This window comes from Varroa jacobsoni, unplaced genomic scaffold, assembly GCF_002532875.2.
Source record: "Varroa jacobsoni isolate VJ856 unplaced genomic scaffold, vjacob_1.0 scaffold_786, whole genome shotgun sequence".
Classification (NCBI taxonomy): Eukaryota; Metazoa; Arthropoda; class Arachnida; order Mesostigmata; family Varroidae; genus Varroa; species Varroa jacobsoni.
In genome coordinates this window covers 107,253-125,059 of record NW_019213688.1, presented here as the reverse complement: position 1 = coordinate 125,059, position 17,807 = coordinate 107,253, and the positions used below count along the sequence as shown (strand labels likewise).

The 17,807-nt window shown below is 39.7% G+C and overlaps 1 long non-coding RNA gene across 5 annotated transcripts in view; it reads left to right on the top strand.

Moving 5' to 3' along the window:
• LOC111263716 (uncharacterized) overlaps positions 1-17,807 on the top strand; it is a 68,003-nt gene that overhangs the window by 37,842 nt on the left and 12,354 nt on the right. The window contains exons 3-4 of one of the 5 annotated variants that reach the window (XR_002682407.2): positions 10,482-10,585; positions 14,887-15,130. The exons of 1 other annotated variant lie outside the window; for it this stretch is intronic. This is a non-coding gene — a long non-coding RNA (uncharacterized LOC111263716). Of the gene's footprint in view, positions 1-3,716; positions 4,450-10,481; positions 10,586-14,886; positions 15,131-17,807 lie in introns of those variants that run through there. 3 more of the 5 variants (XR_015312426.1, XR_002682408.2, XR_015312430.1) reach the window with 3 other exon arrangements.

Here is a 17,807-nt window from a genome sequence, read left to right as displayed (position 1 = left end):
ATATTTGGTATCTGATTGAGTTTTTATACATGAATCTTGAAATCGTACGCGATTTCAACGTCCGACCGAAGCAATAAGGAAGTTCGTATATGCCATTATTATACGCTTAGTGCAGAAAGCAGTCGATGTGGAAACCGAGGATGGAATACGATGCGGTGAATGGTACAGAACATAGAATGAGAACAAATATGAGCTTTTTCTAGAAAAGCTACCAAAGGCGTTTTAGTTAGTTTATGTCTCGACCGCCAGATTGAACAAGCTGCATGCTGCGTTCGTTCTTTTTGAATCCATCATTTAGTTCTATTGTCTTGGCGTGCGTTTCATCTGAAACGTTTTCTGAAAACATGTCTAGTCCAAGAATGCAAGTTCCATAGAGAGGAAGAGCCTGAGATATTTGCCCTCTAATGTATGCGACGTCATCGACATAGCGTCATCCCTCTCTGTTTACGACAGTTGTCCCAAATCGTTGTTAATTGTTATGCACTCAAAACGTCTGAAATAGGTTGTGTCGCTTTTTTCTGGATGACTTTTGTGGTGTTCAAATAAAATGATTTCCGTAAGGCGCATTTTTTCCTCGTAGGCAAAGACTAACTTGAAACAGTAACAAATTGGTGAACCTGAAACTTACAACTTGCATCATTTTTCATCTGTGCATAGTAGAACATTCATCAGAGGGAAAAGAAGTTCGCTTCTGTGCGCTTGCAACGTTTGCGGAAATCAGAGCTCAAGATCCGGATGTATTCGCGCTGCTTCCACAAAACTGCATTACTCCGAAAGAGCTCGCTTCAGGCTTAGCATGTTGTAACCTAGGAACCGGTTGATTCCTGGGCTAGGTAACGAAAAAAGGCTTTGTGCAGAACAGCACCACCCTCTAACAGGAACTTCTGCAATATCTGGTCAAATGCAACTTTTGCCCCTAAACGTGACGGATAATAGCAATTTAGGAATAAATTAACCCCTCAATGAAGTAGTGGAATTATATCGAAAAAATGAAAAAGACGCTTAATTCTATTATTTTGACCTCAAGAGAGTCAACTTTGAGTACTCGCCTGCGGGGGAATATTTTCGTCAAACTGATCACCTAGCTTGTTTCTTCCCTATGAGTGATCTAATTCTGAAAAATTCGCCGGTATCTGAATCTCGACTTCAATCCGACTTATATCTGCTAGGCTATCACTTCCGGTGCAAATTTGATATTCAGCTGTGTTCCTATGGTAGATACAAACATCCTAGAACATGGTTCAGTGAGGGAGCACGGATTAAGCGTGTAATGAGCCTGCGTCATTTATATTCACATCATATTTTCGGCAAAACTTAACACTGCATAGCTATCCGACTTCCAATTTGAATCTGAAATGCATATATATATATATATAAAATGTATATAGTTGCCGTGGTTCGTTGATCGATTACCATTGAAGGCACCTGTTAACGTTTAACAAAGTACTTTGTATCATTGACGCCGTTATGTTAACACTGTGATCCAAGGTGAACGGTGGTTTTTTTAGGGCCTCCCAGAACACAGAGTCTCCTTAAATCTAATCTAAATACCTAGGTAGGTAGGTAGGTAGGTAGACAAACAACGAAAGTGCAACATTTATAATCGTCATTGAAAGGAACATTATGAAACGCATACGTTTGGGTGAATCGCATTGTGCTCAAGCCTTATCTAAAGCCAGGACTGAATACTATTTTTTCGGCCATCCTATGAGGGTTGGTTTGATATTGACCTTCGTAATTGTTAACGTGTTATTATTGGAAAAATTTTTCGTAAATGAATCAGTATTGCAAGAATAACCACATCCCCGTAGGCATAAATCGACTAATTTAGCACAAATGCGTGTTTTATTGCCGAAGATACATAGGACATCGATGTAAATGCCGGAGGCTAAACTTTATGGATACGAATGAAGTTACATCAGTCACAGCTATTTTTGTTCCAGAGACAAAAACAGGGAGGTTCATGACGAGCATGCTTCCGCCTCGCGGAGAAAGATTAAGTGTGCGGAACGTTGAATCGATGAATGTTTTTTTGTCCCGTTGGCAAACGTAATTGTCCCGTTGACGTATTACAAAGACAGAAACTCGCACCTAAACAATTTGCAATACATAGAGACGCTTTTATTATTAAACCGACACGTCCAATTGGCTATTTAGAAAAATGACGTTTGACGAATTAGTTTTATACTATAGTTTATTACATGGCCTGCAAATCTCCCGTACGGGCTCTATCGGCTCGTTGTTATTGCGGTCAGTAGTATGACCGAAGTAACTTGTACCGAATATATAGAAGCGTTTCACCGATTGTACAGGTTACTTCGTGACCACTTCTCGTTAGAAAAAGGACTGTCTATTATGACCAGACCGCGGTACACTCGCGTTTTGTAGAATTCCTTATTTGCTTGTTTCTCTTCGTTCGATTCGTCGGTAGGCCGGCGTGAATTTTGCCGAACGTTCCGTTTAAAAAACGATTGAGAAGTATCCGATTGCAGGGTATCAGAGCCAATTAAAGGTGGTCTTTTTAAAAAACGCTTATTTTTAATTTAAAATGTATAACGATTGATATTTGAACGCGTTCTGCAGTGCAAGATATTTTAAGACATTCTAGTTTATCCAAATTTCTCCAATCCAAACGTTGCTTTTTTGAAGATAAAAGCATCGCTCCCTAAATTTGCAAGCTAGATTCAGAGAGCTCTTAATCCCGAACGATTTGCTTCGCTGGATTAAACACCGAAAGCAAATAAACGTTCCAAATATCAACCATTTTTTCATAAGCGTAATACTGCAAAAAGTATTAGCCCCAATCGCTTCATGTAGCCTACAAATAGCTAATATAAAAATTACTCGAGTAGATGAAACCGTGTGGAAAAGCATGTAGCTATTGAAAGCCGTTAGGAAGCCATTCGTAGGACAGCTAAAGAGTAGCGAAACGATTAGGACCCTTGGCTGATAAAATTGTTTACGTTGTTACAGAAGTTTCTTGTCGTCTATATACGCATTCGACGGGATAAAACAGTGCAAGAGGCAAAAGCGGTTTTTTTTTTATAGATCCGTACGATTTTACGTTTGTTCTATTCACTTACTTTAGTCAATTTCTCCAGTGAAAGCTACAAGATATAACGAAGCTATCCCTTAAAATGTATTAAATCAGCTTTCAGTAATATGGATACGGGCAACCCAGCTTCGACGATTTTTTTTTCAGGAGACATGACGTACGGAACTCGATCTCCGAAGTCGCAATTTCTTGCAAAACGAAAATAGGAAAATTACAATAATTCCCTTTATTTCGTTGCTAAAGTTTATTTTTTCATGATACCAATATATCCAGCCGTTCACAGTTATGAACAAAGCAGCCTTTCGAATAGAAATGATATGCCCGTCAAAAGTAAGAGACAGCAGGATATATCGTTCGCTCGCCTATTACGAAGAGCCGCTATTATGCCACTGAGTAGTCTCGTAGATGTTAGTCGAAGATAAAACACCAAACTAGTGTGCCGAACTCAGTTCGATAATGATGAACTTATTCGTATTTGTTTATATTAAGATCTGGTACCTTGATTAGGCAAGCACTATTTTTCTTTGTTTGTTTAATAATTAATTTATTTTCTATATTTACATACAAGATGGCGAGAGCCCAACGGAAGGTGCTCATCTATCAAAACATAGCAAAACTCATTTTGGAACGATGTTTTCGCTCTGATCATTGAGCCTTACAGGTGGGAGAGATTGTTAAGTCACGACAAGCCCTTTTGAACAGCCACTGCGATAACGTTACAAATCTCGCTTTACCCAGTTTCCCTTGCGAAGAACTGAACGCTGAGGCACTGCTTCCGTCCTCGTTTCTAAGCTACAGACAGACAGAAGCCTAAACGCGAAGTAAAACTTGATCACTTGAAGCTTCAGTTGGAATAGATCAATTCTGCAATGATATTTTACACGACAACGAATTGATCCTATGGCTGTTTTCCTTCTCAATTAAGTTATAATAGCAGTTGTGTCGGAGGGTATCCTGATTTAGAGACAGACATATATGGAATAGGTCTATTTATGGCAATGCAATATTCCTATGATCTCATTCTATTTTATGAAGCTTAAGCAGCTCAAAGGGCATGTGCTTGGTCGTCCAGATGCAACTGCTTCTATGTGAAGGGTGAATATCAACAGACGACACATTTTCACCAGCGCTACGTTAGCTAGTATACGTAGTGTATTAGATAAAATAACAGATACACGTCTATGGCTGCATAAACGCGGAGCCAACGACTGTAAAGTCCGTTCGCGTTCCTGCCTGCCGACGACGTCTGCTTCAATAGTCATTATGGTATCGATTCTGGCCAGACGATGGCATAACGTCTAGCCAGTACCAAATAAACAAACACTATTAGGCACCTTACTATTTGCGCGTTACTTTACTGTCTGGATATTAGCACTATGTTTTTTTATACGTGTTTGAGGACGTCTTCCGACGTACATAGAAATAAAGAGTACACTGATTATCTTACATTTCGAATTAGTTCTTAAAAATTACTTTTTTTCTCGCTGCTCTATAAAGGTACCATTCTTGATGCGATTACGCATTAGTATTTAGAAACACATAGGTCAAATACAGGTGTAGTAAAGGAACGGGGTAGCTTTCAAAATGGTCCGCTTTCAGTTCTTTTCATCGTTGAAACAAAATCTGAGAGTGAGAGTTATACCATACATAATTGTAGGATTAGAGGAAGGGTAAAGGTCTTATTTCCTTGCTCGGCTGAAGGTTTAGTATAATACCCAGCGGCTGGCAATATCGACGAGACTTTTTATACTGCCTACTCCCTTCACTTAAGTGAAATCATTTACTATAATATTGTTATAGTGTAATTAAGATTTCTATTATAACACGATAAATAATCGCAGTAAATCCTAACTCTTCAATCAAGCCCAAAGGTATTAAATCTTACATCTGTTCTGTGACTGTGTCAGAAGGTTGATATTCCGGCGAGTATCACACATACCAATGGAAACCCGTAGGCCGAAGTTTATCGCAGTCCATAATGTCTATGCGGTAGTATTTGCTTCCGGGCAAACCTGTACCTTTTCTGTGGCCTCTTTTTTTCTCTTACAATCGCTCACTCCAGCCGCCAGACCGCCTGATCCTCTCACGTCCTGCTTTTCTACGAAAGAAAAGTTGGTAGTTAATGACGCGTAGATCCGGAGTGACCGGTTTGCGTAAGATCGCATGGGGGCCACCTTGCAAACAAAATTTGTTTGGTCGCTTTAATCGTGAACTCCATGCATGCGTCCAGGATCCTTCTCCATTAATTCGTTTTTTCATTGCTCCCCCTTCAGACGAAGAAACCAATGAAGTAAGGGGTACCTGTCGAAGCGGAACACCGTCATGGACAGTATGCTATGTACGTATGTACAAATATATCGCTACATCGGAACGGAGCAAAAAAGTATACACAAATACATAATAATCTAAACATTGTTTCTGCTAACATCGTATAGTAGTTACGCATGTGCTAGATTGGGAGGACACGGGTGCCGTAGGCCAATCAAGAACGCGTTGAGGTTCACTAATAGGTAGAAATACTTTATCACGAATCTTATGCTGCTAAGCAGAGTTTGTATAGAGAATTTCGTATGTACTGGATGCAGGTAAAAATACGCACACTTCAATTTCCGTATAAGATACGTTTCAGTCTGATGAAATAATGCCATAGAATGCGGTTGTAAACCCTTTCTTGGTCCATCCGGGACAAAATTACAATTTAAGAAGCATCTACTCTATATGATGTGCGAATCGGGTCTCTTCGGGGCTTCCTATGACGGCGTCTATTAGGCACACGGACATTCACGTAGACAGCGACTGTTAATAAGAGATATATTCGGCTAAATGGGGCAATGTGATCCAGCATGGATCATTGGCCGCCCATTGCGTCCTAACCATAAATATAAAATTAATTGATACGCAAGTACAATGGACGCTATTCCCGTAATGATGCAATGGTAGCGTGTTTTCCCACTAACCTTCGAAATATGGGCTGTGATCTACGATCGACTTCCCAGTAAAATGTGAGCAAAAAACGCCAGAATTTAATCTACTACCCTGGCAGGTCCTTAAAAAAAATAATAAACAAAATGCTATACAAAAACATCGAGGCCTGTCATAGAGCGATATACGATAGAAGTTAAAGCAGATGTAAAAATCGCGTACGCAGTTTGAGTGCTCCTATTACTAGCTAACATAGCTATTAAGTGATGCTATTTTATGACGCCATTAAAACATTACTCCTTTAACAAAGTTTTTTTTTTTTTCTAATCAACGTGTTGCTCGTTAGATTTTTGACTGAATAGAAATAGAGATATGTTGCGCTCTCCGACGCAGCGGATGTTTATACGGTAAAATTGCTCGGGCGGGACAAGATTAGCTAAAATCGTATTTTTTGGACAAATCGAGTTCGTCATCTGTTCCATTACTACTTAACACAATAGAAATTTAAGAGCCATCGTATGCGACCACACAGTAATCATTTGTCAAGTATTACTTGCACAAAATCGTTAGCAAACAGCTTGAATTATATGCCCAAAGTGTATCAGTACATTTATCCGAATTGTCCTATTTGTTGCAGGCTCAGGTGCGGTAATTGAAACAATAATTTGTATACTGTACGTTTTCGTATGGTTAATTTTAACAACTTAGCATTGAGATACATAAATACGTAACTTGGCAGTTATAGGATCTGAAAATCGGCATTTTATGCTTGGATTGCATATGTACATGGATGATTAAAGGCGTACCAGCAAGCGGTTCGTCGTGCGACCAACGACATGCAAGGGCCCCTCGTTGAGTTTCTTTTTGCTTAATTAATTACCTGGCAGCGTATTGCCGAATTACATAGCAGAATTCAAAACAACAACAACAACGCCTCATGACCGTCGATGGAAAACATACTATACATGTGAAACGTTTAAAGTATACCGCCCGAAAAAGCTTTTCTTCTGTTTTGTTAGTTAGCTTTGTCCTAGCTCCTTGGAAAACTTTACGATATCGAGCACTTCGAGTGATCATCCTAGCTGCGACGCTATTACCAAAGAGACTTATATTTTGTATTTTTTTTTTTATGTATTTAGATGGGACAAATATAGTTATTTTACAGCACATCCTGATTCTCAATAAATCAATGACGACTCCAAGTAATACGAGGATCGTAGACATACCGTCCCATTGTTTTTGCTCTTTAGCTGGGGCTCTGAAAATACTCAAGAGCGCTACATCTAATATAATACTGGTTAAAGACTTTTATTAACCTCTTGAAAAGCTATGTTTCACCTCGAAGATCTGTATAAATATATTTCAGAAGAAACCGCAAGTCCTGGTCTATTTATTTTTTGAATTAATTTTTGTTCTAATATGTTCAAGAGCTACAAAAAAAATATCATTGTTCAGTTGTATGGGTTCTACATAAAATCGTTATAAATGGAAAAATTAATCAAAGCTTTACTCTTAGAACCTCGCTAAGAAGAGCATAAAGTTCTCATTTGCGGCAGATGCTTATTAATCTGGTAAAGATTACATACGAAAGAAAATCATACTAATAGACGCTTAGCAGACTTTGCAAGGTTAGCCTATTCGTTAGGCAATAGCCTACCGAGTGGCAATTCTTGTGTCGTAATATAAAGGTCTTTTTTTCGTGTTCATTTTATAATTAATTGCCCATTACATTGGGTTCCGATTCGAGCTGGGCTTGCATTAAGTATCGATGAATACAATTCTGTCGACTTTCTGGTGTTTTGCGGCGAATATAAAGAGAAGAAACGTTTCGTTAGCTATTTTGGTTAAGCTTAAGCCGACATTGAACGTCGGCGTTATCCATAAATCCATATGTGCTGCTGTCAGAGAAAAGTAGTATAATAAAAAAAAATAGAGTATCCTTAGATAAATAACCATTTAAGCGAGGCAACCGCTAACTGTAGATTGATTACAGAAACCCTAAGAATAGTTAGAACAAAAACAATAATCTGTTAGACAACGAAAGGGATATAATTATAGTTCTCGTATACAAAGTTAAAATCCGACGAGAAAACAACTAAAATATTTATCCAGGCAAGAGCCTACAACGGCTGGAAAACTATTAAAATAGCCCTACATAGAAATTTAAGGTTAGCACATTTTTCTTACTTGGCACAACCTTCCCATCTTGAGGCGAATCAATTATGTTCCTATTTGCACTAGTGCAATATTTGGTAAACTGTTCCGTGCATCTTATTCTGTTGCTTGGCCTTTTGCAAGGCTAAACATTTTTTAAAGGTCCTCTCATAAGTATTCTTTTTCTTCTGTGTCCATGTTCTCCTCGGCAATGGCAGATTGCCTATTTATTGTCCTGTGCCTACACGCGAAGCCATAGAAACTTTGTCCAAGTTCGCGTATCCTTTCAGTATGCCTCTCGTCTTGTGCTTTGAGTGTAACACAGCTTATGAGATTGCGGGTCATTGAACTACGAATCGAGCTATCATCTTTGGAGTTAGCAACATTCGCGCCCGTCAATACCAGCAAACAACTGCCAACGACAGGTAGAGTTTTTGAAATTGAAAACGTCATCGTCATTGTTGTTACTGCTAGAACTGTCACCGTTGACGCTTCCTTCTGTTATTTTTGTCTTGCCGTGAAGACTATTGTGTTGATAATGTTATTGCCCGAGTTGCCAGGGTATCGTCCTAAAACCAATGTTTCCTTCTACCACTCGCGGTTTTATTGTCCGCTTATAGGTGACGGGGTTAAGCCAGTAGTGATGAAACTGCAGTTTTACGTAATACCGAAACACTGAAGGTCCAGCACTGCATTATGCTGGGGTTGTAGCTGCAGCAGCTGAATCCCGTCATGGCCGTCTTTTCTTCGGCTACTATTTTGTCCAGGAGCACCAATAAGAAATGTCAACTGCTGTCGGAAGCAGTTTTTTCCATTTCCTCATGTAGTAGTACCCGCTATTCAATTTCCACTTCGCCAGTGAAACCGACTATCGGCATATTTTTCTGTTTTTGTTTTTTCTCAGTGCCTCTGACCAGTCTCTTCGCCAGCTGTTTCCAGCTCTATCTGCCGTTTCCTTCAGACCTAAGGCTGTTTACCTTCCCCACATGTTGTGGCATCCTCCTACATTCTCCGTATACCTCTTGGTAAACGCCGCTTTCAGCAGCCGTAAAACGTTTTCCTTAGTCTGCTAACGCCAGACTGCATACGTTGCACTATCTTATAGTACCATAGTACCTTAACTACATTACCATCTCCTGCTGCTATTATTTTCCTCTGCTACGTCCGTTGCAGCCTCAGCCATCTCAGCGATCTATCCCTTCTCCCGTTTTCAAACATTGCTCGCTCTCTCATTGTCCGTCTTGCGACCGGTCAGGGTTTCTCTTCTATTGGCTGGTTGTCATTCGCTGTTCCGCTATCTTCGTCGTCGTTGTTCAGATCACCAGTGTTGTCATCAAGCGATTCCGAGGTTTGCCCCCTTTCGTTTGACTAAGGTGCTGCTGTGGTTGCCGTCGCTGGCCGGATGCTGTTTTAGGTTATCGAACGTACTAATGTCCTTTTGTTGATAGTTACCGATATTGTCGTTTGATCTTATATATCCCGTGACGGTTACACGTTAGTTGAACGTTCGTAATTATCATATATGTTTTTACTGCTATTTTATGTTTACTTAGAACTGGTGGCATTTTCGCGCATTACACACTATTATAGCAAATATTATTGTGACTTCAAATTTCTGAATTTTGGCATCGGCCACCAGATGCGATCGGACGATCGGACAAGTAGAAAAAAGATTGATATAGGTCTATACACAAGTTGGTAGCAAAGCACAAAATAACAGAAGATACCGATAGCATAATATTCTCAAAGCTCGATTAATTTTCCATTCTGATGGGATTGGGTTGGTTTTCCCAGGAGGCATTATGCGGCTCAAGACTGAAGACAGTGGCGCTTCTGAATAAAGGCGCTGCTTCTGATCTCTAACGGTAGCGATGCGCTTTTGGGCCAATGATGGCAACGATAAGAATGTAGAGGCAGACATTATTAAATCGTGTAATATTGTTTTTGCGGATAAGGCTAAACGAACGCAACGATGAAATGCTGCCGAGGTGGTTCAGCTCTTTATGCTGTATTTTATGTAGTACACTCTGGTGGAGTACAAATGAGACGCTTTTTAAGAAGAAGAAGAAGAAGATTGCGTAGACTCACCGCAATCGAAAATTGTTTCTTTTTAAAGGAAACGTGCCTTTTATAACATGTACTACATGTATTATATTTTAGAAAAACATGCATTTAAGATAAGATGTGATCTCAGGAATATAAATAGTGGACCGCTTCATAGTACACATAATACGATAATAAGTACTGAAATATATATTAAATATAACTATTTTTTTATAGTCGTAGTAGTATTTTATAGAATTCAGCATTAAAAAAAACAGCGCCTACTTAATTCGTCTCTGCTGCACAGAAGCTGCGTAGAAGTTCAACCACGGAAGGTACCAGTACAATCGTATTAGAGTGCCAGGTCAGACCATTACGGATACAGATTTCGTATTCGCTGCCTCCCCTTTGGTAAGTAATTCATCAAGCTAGAGATTGGACTTCACAGCCTTGCGTAGCCCTTCTTTCGAGTCTGTTACCTTCGTCACGCCCCTATTTCATGCTTGTCAAAATCAGAGAGCTTCATTAAAGGTATCACAAATGGGATCCTTTTACTGGAGCATGGAAAAAGCTTTTCCCTTCATTTGTGAGACTGTTCTACTATTTTCATTTGTCTACCTGTTTGCCTACCAGTGCAACCTCATCGCTAAGCAGTCCCAATAGTAACTAGAGCTGATTAAGGTAAATAGTACACAGTCGGTATGATATGCGCACGCATTGACCAGGTTCGGCAGTTGTTAATCAGTACTTGACAAAGCAGTCTGTCAATATTAGCTTGTCGAAAAGTTTTGATCGAAAACTAAAACAAGCATTTCTCTATATTGTTAAGCTTTTTTTGGCGCCATTTTTCTAATAACACTATAATCTCTATAGAACTTCTGTGGTTTTTAGGGGAAAAACTGTAATAAGTGTATCGCTCCTAAATTAACACGGTTAAGAGAGTTAAACGTATACAGATGATAGTCTGATGGTGCAAGATCCAGATTATATATGGAGGATGCATTAAAATTTTATATTCGATTACCCCCAATTTTTATCGGGTTGTTAGAAATGTATGTGACCTCGCATTGTCGTAACGGAAGGTGACGCTTTTTCTAGATTTCTAATGGCTCGTTATTATCCTGATAGTTGTTGACAGTGGAAATTTGAATCAATCGTCTAGCCAGCCTAAACCAGCAGAGACTCATAACGCAGTCTCATCAAATACATTGCATCGCCTCCTCTGGCATCGCTCTGGGCTTTGCCACAGATTGTGGGGCACATTTTTTATTTGCCCACTACTGTAGCATGTAATTCAGTTTCGTAGCTCCGGATCAGATTATAAAGATAATTTGATTTTGTTACATTTCGCAAATGGAGATATTATCGAATAATTTATTTGGCGATAACATGTATGGCGCTCCGAGCTTCTTTTTTTTTGCTAGCATTATCTAGATGGTTCCCGTAACTATACTATACCTATTCAGCTATCGATCTTGTTCATCCTTCGCAACGATTTTAACAATTCTTCCCCGTAGTACCAGCAAGAGCAACAACGTCTACAACAGGACTTTTTGGACTACCCCTTTCTGATAACACGTGCGCCGACGCGACGCTACTTATATCATCTAAGTTATATGATATTAAAGCCATCTAGCTAGAAAAAAAAAACTGCCAATACTTATTCAGTATTCAAACATTGTATATTTTGGGTTGAAAAAACATATGAATAGAGAGCAATGTTGGATCTGGAATGTTGTGGAATAGAGAAGTTCATAAAACTATTTGTGACTATTACGTCAAACAACGTGAAGGAAGTTAATATCTCTATCAGTTAAAGAGAACGGATACTTTTGTCCATCATTAGTTAGTAATATTAATTTACAGAATATTTGGAAAAGTTATTTCGGATAAGTTTCAAACTAAGTAGGCGTCAAGCCGTTTTGTCATTGTTGTTTTTTGCATTTTTTCCGTTTTATGTTTAAATAGGTCGATAATAGTAATAATAATAATGGTAATAGTAATTAGTCGGCTCGACGATCTAACTTAGAAAACTGTCTTAAAAAGGCCGCATTGAATTGTTTTGCTGAAGCCAAGTTATTGTGCTATAAAAAAGTTAGAGTTGTCGGCAAAGCCATATTAAAGAAAAAGTTGCCAACTTCAAAATAACTTCTCATTACGTTGAACAAATGCAATTATCAATTATGTCGCAGAAGGTCAAATTACACTGGTGTCTACCATATAATAAGGAATGTCGTTCTATATATATATATATATAGTCAAGTTCAACATGTAATTTGTATCAATAAACCTAATAATGAGTGCTTACGATTGAAATATATTACGGCCAGCAGAACCGAACGTTAATTTCCTAATGGGTCTACGACGACTAATAAGATCATTATTCGTTCGAAAAAACAAATTATATAGATAGAATGATTTTACTCCATTAAATAACTCAAGTATTTGGAAAGAAAGCTCTTTCGTATAGTATAAAATCATACATAATTTCTCTTAATATGGCTGTCTATCAGTACAAAATATTGCATGACTTTGCATAAAAAAATTTGACACTGCTAACCCCACTTTCTGGCCGACGTCTCTTATTTCTAATTTCGATAAGTGTGTTTTTTTTTCACAAGTTAAACCTTGAAACACTCACTTCGGTGGCCTTGAAATATTCATTAAAATGTTGCAGGAATAGTGAGGTTCTGTCGAATTTGACCATCCCAAAAAAAAAACCCATTCGAAACGTTCTAGTTTTTTTTTCCCTCTATATACCTATTGTAGCCAAACACTTTCATTTAAGTTGGATCCCTAGCAGCAAATGATTTTCCAAGAACATGCCCTCATTTATCTATTTATTTATTTATTTATTTTTCTTTTCCTAAGTAGTTTGACCCCACTTTTAAAGGGTTCTACAGTTCCGTTTGCGGTTACTGAAAGCAACCTTTTTCTAAAAAAAAAAACCTTGAAATGCGCGTTAATAAAGCTGAGGTCGGTAATGGATGCTTGGATAGAGCCTAAGCCCTGCTAGATGTAACGTAACGGCAACACCTTACGGATTCCACTAGGGTTAAGTCATAGAATTTAGTATAAGAAGCTGGGTTCTGTTTGCTATGAAGGGGCAGATTCGTAATCTAAAAAAAACCAGCCTAGTGGTTTGTTTCCCTGTATCCTAAGCACCAGAAGTTAGTTAGCACTCGAACATATAATGCTTCGGCTCCAGTTAGGACTCTAGGCTCAGGTCAAGGTCTGATAGATTTAGGAATTGTCAGTTGAAAATCACAACGTAACATCACTTTAAAAAAGACAGGAACGCGTTTTACAGTTAGTCCTACATTGAGAATTGTTGCAATTCAGAAATGCAGTGTTAATGTAAAAAGAAATGAGGGAGTTCAGCAGGGTCTTTGTTTGGATTTACTAGCTTACGGCATCATCGAAGGTAAAAAAGCTATTTGGCAAGCTTCTTTCTACGGCTTGAGCGTAAGAAAGGTACCGGACAGTTCGTATTTATTGTATATTTCCTTAACGTGTTACGTCTGCATGTATATAGTAAGCGCTTTGACCATGGTGGGCTTCGGTGAGGACTGAGCACTGCTGTTAGATAGGTCCGGCTCGTAGTGTAGCCCTGATTGACCAGGACCTATAGGTAACAGAAATTACGCATCGATTGTATTTGTAGAGAGAAATATTGAAAGTAGTTAAACGCACAAAGCTTCGAACGAGCTCTTTTCATCGTTCGTTGGCGTTCTTTTCCATTTCCGTTGAGACAAACTGACTTTTATAACCTTCTTCGGTTTCATCATTCTCCCCCGTTCTAGAAAGATCAGAGTAATTTAAATGAACGACCCTTTAGGGATGTGCTTCTTGGCTCTCTGCCGCCGCCGCCGCCGCCGTCGCAGCGGTTCATGTCTCGGCACAATGGAACAATATAGCGACAATAGAACGAGAATCTAATGAAGCGAAATGAAATGCGATAAGCGAACGGAGCCCTGGCCCTCAGCGGCCACATTCGTGCGAAATTTACAACTTCGTCCGAAAGTCTGTCGCCATTGGCTAAACAGCGTAATGACTACGTCTGCTGCTAAATGCAGCGATGGCTGTAGCCGCAAAACTGTTATTGCCAATTCTACTGCTACCCCCAACGAACGTAAAGCTGATCCACCATCGATCGCAGTGCTACTCGGGCAGTAGTAACATGACTTAGTTTTTTGACAAAATCTTATTTTACACACCTGTCCGTAGCGGTACCTCGACCACAGGATTACGATGTTGTGTATCCGGTCGACGATCGATACCGTGGCCGACACGATGTTTGAATAGGGTTTCAATTAAAGGCCCAACGAAAAAGCAGGGCACTTAGTTATAGGATTGAAATAATCCAATTGATTTTTATTTTCACAAAGTCTAACGAGAGGAGAAAATACGAGGACGAGAGGACCGCCAAGATTTACGCTGCGGGGTCCGAAATGAAAGAAAATACCGCGTAGGCGTATCGTTCAGTGTACGACAGAAAGAAAATTTCTAATGAAGGAATTACTCTATTTTCAGAATACTTTTTCTTTGTTAGTTTGCCCGAAGCTATTTAACAGGTCGAAAGATTAAAGCAACTCTTAAATAACGCACCATTTTATAGAAGAAAGTTATCTACGACCGTGAACCGATGGGTTGCCATCACAGAATGAAATTCAATGCTGAAAAGTAGTGTTCGATGTTCTTGTTATTCGAAGGTGGGAACGCTCGTAAAATCCGTCGAAGATTCACTTAGAAGGCCGTTTACGAAAAAACAATTTGTTATTAGTGAACTAACTTTAAGAGCAATAAGTGGAATCTTGAAGACCGCATATCATCGGGTGACGCTTGAAGATCTCACGTAGAAGAACTGGCCACTGTAATGAAGAAGGCTTTTTGAGTAGGAACGAGCATAGATGGCGCACGCGCGCGCTTTGTCGACTCAATATGAGACCCCGTAAGGTACGTGTTTTGAAGCTGTAATGAATATGTTGAAGCTGAAAGACAGGAGAAACGGACTTAAGAACAGGTGAGAAAACGTGCAGTGTTTACTTTAGAGACAATTTGCAAAATTATTATCAAGAAAAAAACCCGTCCAGAATACACCGCCATGATAGACGAATGGGTTAAGCTATACTGCTGTCCATAAAGGGATTAGAGAATCGCGTCGAAACGTGAGAAAAGCGACTTCGGTGTTGGCGCCAAATAGATTTATGCAAACAGTGATGCTCATATATGTTCATACATTTTGGGCACGTGCTGCTAGTCATACGACTGATGTTAGGGGAACTTGTTCGTACAAGGCAATGCGTGAGAAGGAAGCGGTCAACGCCGGCCGGTTTCAGAATCCTAAAGGGCCGGATGGACGTGCAACTGACAGCACGCCATACTTAATGACGAGAACGGAACACCTCATAGCCAAGCCTCAAACATAGACAAACAGAATCGAAATCGCTTTAGCCCGCGTATTTTCAAAATTAAATCGATATGCTTGCGCTTGCTTCTATGAATTAAAAATGGTTACTGGTAGCGTGGAGTGTAAATCTGGCTATTTTCTCAAATAATACCAAAATATCTCGAATCATACGTACGCGGCTATTGGGAAGCTCTCACGATGCTGGCTTCAATACAACAAAGACTGTAACACATATTAAAAAACCACTGCCTTAGATGGTTAAGACGGTTACCTTATGTGGCTTAAGTCGTTCGACTTTCTAAGCAACTTCAGGTACGAACAAGCATCTAATAATAGTTGACTGATAAATAATTGTTTTAAAATTCATCACCATGAATAATAAGGTGAGAACGAGACACTGACAAATATTGGAAAATGACCACGAAGCCATCTGTTACCGGGTTCTACCTATGGACGTGGCGTGCTTTATATCGGAGAACTCTTTGATAATCCTAGGTTATTGTATGAAAAAAATGTTACCGTTTCTTTTTTCTAAGATTACTAGCGTACAAACATTATTCGGTGACGCTTAACACAAACTGAGCTTCCAATGTCTACACGTAAATCTGTTTAGTTCGTATCGGCTTCCTTTTCAAATAAGGTAATATTGCTAAGATTCTCATACATCGTTCAAGGGCATGGGATACACTGAGCGAAACTTTATCTACCTGTAAATACACGACACTTGTAGGCTGAATAAATATAAATTTAAAATAGACAACACCTTAAAACGACGAATAGAAAAAAAAGCTAGGCGTAAATATTCAGAAGGTTTTAGGTGGGATTGGCTGAAAGGAGTGGAGGTGGAGCTATGACCTTAAGGATTTTCGATCTTTGTCGTTCCAGGATTTAGAGTGATCTTCTTTTTTATTCCTTTATGTCTCATAGTCATTCTTGTCGTTACCTTGTCCGCTCGCCCGGGCGAGCTTATGCAGGTACGCTACTATGTAGTCGACAGAATTGGTCTTCCTCCAGAGATTGGGGGTGGCTGCCATCGCCGCCGCAGCAGTGCCAGCCCCATTAAGGCGCAGGCACCTCGAGACCTACAACCTCAGCCGGAGCTTGAGAGGCGTGGCTTTCCCCTCTCAAAACGAAAATCTACTGCAGCAACTATAATACTATAGAGGTAGATGAATTCAACGTCGCCAAACTAAACGCGGGCCGAAACCTCTTGCAGTGTTGCTGCACTTTCTAACCCTTTGGCCTTCGCCCCACTTCAGAATAAGTCCTGAATAATTTACATATCATTCATTTCTAGCCCTACTTTTTTTAGGCGTTTGCCGCGGCATATACGTGCGCATCCGCGGCTAGCCCTTTGGATTCTTATACACTCGCGAGCAGCAGCAGACGTTCCTGCGTCCATTTGGGGGCTCTTCTTTGCGTTATCAGAGTTCTTGCCTGGCGGCGAATTGAGACATTACGAAGCACGTCGTCTTGTACAAATATTACTATTACTAAAGTGATCCTGTGCTACTTTTTTTAAGAAAAGTAAAAATGGAGCTGCGCGAATGAACATTTTGCACCAATTTGGAGCTTTTTCTGTCAGTAGGTCGTCAAATGATTGGAAATGGCCTAAATGACTCTCTGTACGGTACAGGTGACTGCTTTATCCAGTAGCAGGCATCGCTCCATCATATAACAATTACGCTTTATCTTGTTGCGTTTTACCTGAAGGATGTTTCATGTAAGCCATTTCTTCATGCAAAGATCCGAGCTCGTCGCATAATTTCGACGGTCAGATCTTATGAGATTTAATTTCTAAACGTATAGCCATAACATGGTGAGTAAACGTTGCCGCTTCGGATACGCCAGCGCGCACAAATACACAGCACGAATGCCGATCAGAGAAGGTAATATGGGTATAACTTATATTTCGATTAGGCCAAAGTTTGCTGGCTGATAATTACGCATCCCGAAAATCATTGAATAGACAAAATGTTAATAATTTAGTACTAGTAGTGGCCAAACTCTCTTTTCGTCGAAGGTTCTCTATAGTTCGTTGTCGAGCGTGACAAACAATTGACCAGCGCGACCACTGGCTGATCTGCAGTATCTTGATTTCCCTTCCGAGTCTTAGGTAACTATCGAACTTGTTACCCTTTTCTGCTGAGCTAGTTTTGACTGTGCTACGCATTCGAAAGAGCCTGCTATTCTTAATTAAATCGTGTCCACTAGATTGTTTAG